The sequence below is a fragment of the Lathyrus oleraceus genome, chromosome 4 (genome assembly GCF_024323335.1).
Source record: "Lathyrus oleraceus cultivar Zhongwan6 chromosome 4, CAAS_Psat_ZW6_1.0, whole genome shotgun sequence".
Taxonomy (NCBI): Eukaryota; Viridiplantae; Streptophyta; class Magnoliopsida; order Fabales; family Fabaceae; genus Lathyrus; species Lathyrus oleraceus.
The window spans coordinates 256,564,832-256,569,771 of NC_066582.1; the positions used below are offsets into that span (position 1 = coordinate 256,564,832).

The 4,940-nt window shown below is 37.6% G+C and overlaps 1 non-coding gene across 1 annotated transcript; it reads left to right on the forward strand.

Moving 5' to 3' along the window:
• Positions 1–4,348: 4,348 nt before the first annotated feature.
• On the forward strand, positions 4,349–4,455 carry LOC127077518 (small nucleolar RNA R71). The gene has a single exon (XR_007787317.1). It is a non-coding gene; the product is annotated as a small nucleolar RNA R71 (small nucleolar RNA).
• Positions 4,456–4,940: the final 485 nt, after the last annotated feature.

Sequence of the window (4,940 nt, forward strand, 5' to 3'; positions counted from 1 at the left end):
AAACCCAATGAATGAGGGGTAAGGAGGATGACAAGGTGTGATCCCTAAGCCAGCGTATATGATGAGATAACATGAGGGATCTTAGGGTCAAAATTGGGGTCTTACAGTGATTACTTTGGTGATTATTTTAGTGATTATTTTTGTGATAATGAATGTTATCGAGAGTCATGCATCATGGTGTACGAGGTTCGATCCAGTTTTTATGTGGTATGGTCCTATCGTGGGAAATCATGAGCAAGTAGCTGGTTCTAGATGGGAATCGGTGAAGTGTTACATATGGTGATGGTAATGATTTGGTGTGCTTTGGTCCTATGATTGGGATTCAGGAACGAGATGAACATGAGTGTTCATAAATGGAACCGCATGCATGATGAGTCAACTATGGAGTACATTATATACATATTTGTATATGTAGTTTATTGTTCATGATGTTATTGATTCGTTGTGAATATGTACATGTTGTTATGAATGGGTGTGAGACTATGTTGTTGTTGATTGTGTAATGAATGAATGCTTGTTGTATATTCTCTAGCTTAACATTTCTTACACTATTTATTTTAACGTTGTTTCTCACCCCTTTTGCTTCATTTTGTCCACTATGGACATCTTGCGGATACTCAAAAGTGATTCATCGTTGTTGTATATTGGAAGGTGACTTGTTGGAGCTACTATTTGCTTTTACTTTAGTCGCTTTATAATACATTAGTCGTTTACTGCTCTGATCGTGTAACATCGGGGACGAGAGTTATTATGTTTTTGAAGTTGTTATTGGATTTATTATTTTGGAGTTTATAACTTATTTATAAATTTGTGTTAAAAATCTTTTTCCGCTGCGTAGTTCAAATGATTTGATGTGTTTTCGAAGGATTATCATTAGTGACACCTTAAATTGTCGTGTGATGCTTTATTTATAAGTTCTGGGTTTAGGGTGTGACACTTTTGGGTAGCCACTATAGTAATATCACTTCGCTCAAATAAGGTGTAGGAAAACACCTTTTGTGCATACCAAAAGCATGGGATTTGAATAGTGTAGGCCTTAGCCCCCACGGTGGTATAAAAATGATCATAAAAAATAGAACACCAAAAACTCTTGGCATCAAACTCCTTCGGGACATCACCCGACCAATAAATGGGCAATTAGAGGATATGCCCAAATTCCTCTACACTTAGCTCTTGATTTTAATTAAATAAAAGGAATTTGATAGTGCCATAATAGTATCATTCCATCAATATACTTTTTTTGCAACTTAAAGTCTAATGTCCTAAGAACTCAAGAGTAATACTATCAAAGATAGGCACTTCCTTTTAAATGAAATAAAGTAAACCAATCGAATGGAACATCCTATCTATTTAGGATTTTAGGCCAAAAGTAGTGAGGGTGTTTTCACAATTGTACCTTGATGAAGTGATCCACTGCTTGACGAGCGTGGAGTACCACTTTGCGTGTGAGTCGTCTTCAAAGATGATTTTTTGAGGATTTTATGAACATGTACTTCCTCTCTTGCAAGGGCTTGATGACTCCGCCACTTGTTTTCCCTTGTCAAGCCTCTTAGGTCCCATTGATGAATAGAACTTTTTGAGAAATTTTTGAAGTGAAGAATTTGGGGAATGTGTGCCCTGAAGTAGGCTTGTGATGGTGGATGCTGATGTTTTGTAAAGGTGGTTTGATGGTTGGGGGTAGTATGAAGGTAAAGGTGGAGGATTTGTTGTTGAGAACAATGGAGATTTTGTGAAGGTTTTGAAAAAAGTTTAGAGAGTTTGAAGAAGATGAGAGATTTGGAAAGAGAATGATTGATGGTAATGATAGTTAAAAATCAGATTTTGGGTATTTGAAGAAAATTAATGGGTGATAATTGGTGTGATAAAAGGTGTGTGTGGTCCCTAGAAATGATTCGAGTTTGAAAAAGATTCAAAATTTTGATCTTCCCCCTTCATGCCCTGCTATGGTAGTCCGTAGTAGGGTGTTGTTTCCCAAGGTGAATGGTTGGTATTTTTAGGGTTTGGGGTTGGGCCTGCTACGGCCCATAGCAAGTGCTACGGGTAATCCTAGTAGGCCTCTATTTTTTCTATGGAGAATTTTATTTTCTTTGGGTTATAGGGTTTTTCTTCCGGGGATGATTCTATGAACAATGTTTCTCAGACTTTTCCAACAATTTGGTACTTTCCTGATTTTGTTCTTGCGAGCTCTTTATTAACTGAAAAAAGAAACAAACAAAAAAAAATTAGTGTGAAAAAGTGTGATTTGTCTCCCACAGAGCTCTTTGTTTAAGGTCGTTGAGCTTGACAACTTAAACCCTCAACTCAATAGGGTGCCTCCTTCAAATTTGAATCCTTAACATGTCTCTTAGCCATTGATGGGATCCAATTTACTCTAGACATCTATTCCATGCAACTTATTACTTTTCTCTTCCTCCTATGTGGAGGTTCATACTTTTGGTATGACTTTTCACAGACTTTCTCTTTCATTCTCTTCTTATCCTTAAACTCATTATTTTTTGGACCCAGGTGGGGCTTATGGTTCTTGGACTTACGACCTTTCTTAACATAAACATTGGGGCCTTGGTTAGCGGAGATAGAATTTCCCCCAAGGCTTCTTCATAACCCTTCTCAATCCTAGTGCCAACTAGTAAACTTTTTTCCAACTTAGTGGTCGGATGAGGTTCTGGTGCGTTCTCTTGAACACAACCACTTAACAAGTCCACCAAATAATAACAATTCCTTAAATAAGGGTTCTTCAATAGTTTTGCTAAAATGAATTCATTTTTCTCTACTCCCGTTTCAAATGTCAACTTCCTTCTCTTGACATCTATGATGGTCACCGTCGTAGCTAAGAAATGCCTTCCTAAAATTATCGGGATTTGAAAATCTTCATCATTGTCCATTATCACAAAGTCAACAGACACATAATACTCTCTAACTCTCGTCGGGACATCCTCTAACACACCTATAGGATACTTAATCGATCTATCAGCAAGTTGCAAATACATATTGGTAGGTTTCATGTCTCCCATATCCAACTTCTTCCACATGGACAAATGCATTAACCTAACACTAAATCCTAGATCATAAATTTCTCTCCCAAAGTCCATGGTACCTATATGACAAGGGATAGAGAAATTTCCCGGATCTTTGAGCATAGGGATTACCGTGTTTTGAATCACGACAATATTATTAAGTTTTGTGGCCATGCATTCATGGTCCTCTAGCTTTCTTTTATTGGAAATGATATCTTTTAAGAAATTTGCATATGAGGGAATTTGAGTTAGTACCTCGGTGAAAGGCACATTGAGGTGGATCTTCTGGAGAAGTTCCACGAACTTCTTTAATTAGGCCTCCACTTTGGCTTTCACAAGCCTTTATGGGAAAGGATCAATAAGTTTGTAGGGGGAGGAGTAATATAGTGTTCCTCCTTCTAAACCTCTTCAATAACCTCCTTTATAGGTGGTGTTGGCACACTCACTTCAACCTCTATGTCTCTCTCTCATTCAAACTACCCACTTCCTTACCACTACAATTTGTCACGACATTCAAATGCCCCTTAGGATTTTGTTCGGGATGTCCCATAAATGACCCGAGAGGTACGGAAGAAACGTCTTGTTGTTGTGCCAATTGGGAGATTCAGTCTCCAACATTTTGGTATGAGTGACAATATTATCAACCTTAGTGTTGAATTGCCTAAGCGCCTCATTGGTGAGAAGTTTTTTATTTCTGAAGTTATTGTTTTGATGAGTTTGTGTCAAAAGAAAATTTTCCATCAAAATTTCAAGGTTAGACTTCTTAGGCTCGGGTTGCGTAGGTTTTTGGAAACCCGGAGGTCCCATGGCTTGTTGGAGGTTTTTGTTCCTATAAGAGAAGTTGGGGTGGTCACGCCATCTCTAGTTACAGATGTTAGAGTATGGATTTTTTCTTTGGTTATTGTTCACAAAGTTAACATTTTCTTAAGTGGATCCTCTCATGAGGATGATTTGACAATATTTATCGGTATGCCCATTAACTTTACATATTTCATAGTAGCGAGTGACAAGGGAAACAGAATCAACAGGGGGTGGAATAGTAGGTACAAAAGGTGTGATGCTTAGGATATCTATATTTTGGTAAAGATCATACACCTTAGCCTTCATATGATCAAACACCTTAACCTCATAAATACCACCAGTTTTAGGAGTAGACTTAGCGACAACTTGTCACACGCTTCCTCATGAGTGGTGGTTTTTTGCCATATATTCTATCAAATTATAGGCTACATCTTAGAACTATTCATTAGGGCTCCTCCAAAAGCTGCATATAAGGTCATCCTTGTGGAGTAAAGGATCCCATTGTAAAAGGTACGGATAATCATCCACTTCTCAAGCCCATGGAAAGGGAATAGTCTTAACAAATCTTTATAATGCTCTCACACATCAAACAAGTATTCCCTATTTTCTTGCCTAAAGTTGTTTATCTCATTCCTAACTTAGTTCTTTTTACTTGCCGTAAAGTACCACACAGGAAATGTCGCTTTCAATTGGGTTCATGAAGTAATAGAATTGGCGGGTAAGATTGAAGCCAAGCAAATGCACAATCTCTTAAAGAAAAAGGAAATAATTAACAACAAAAATAGAAAGGTGAAGGTTCAGATTTTACGAAGGTAAACCAGCTAATTGGTTTTGTTGCACCATACTGATCAAGGAAAGTTTTTGTTCAAAATTATTAACTGAAATCGTCGGGTGCGCAATAGTACAACGCGGTTCCTCTTCGGTGGGAATAACATAATCTTTAAGGGGCTTAGAATTAACTGGATCGACCATATCTTGTAATCCAAGATTTCAGTGTCTCTCAAGTAAGAAATGCTTGATTTCTTCTACGAGCCCAACAAAGTTATCAACAGAATGAGTTCTACGCATACAAGATCAGCCAGAACCACAACAAACACAATAAAACAAACCGAAAAGTAATCTCTA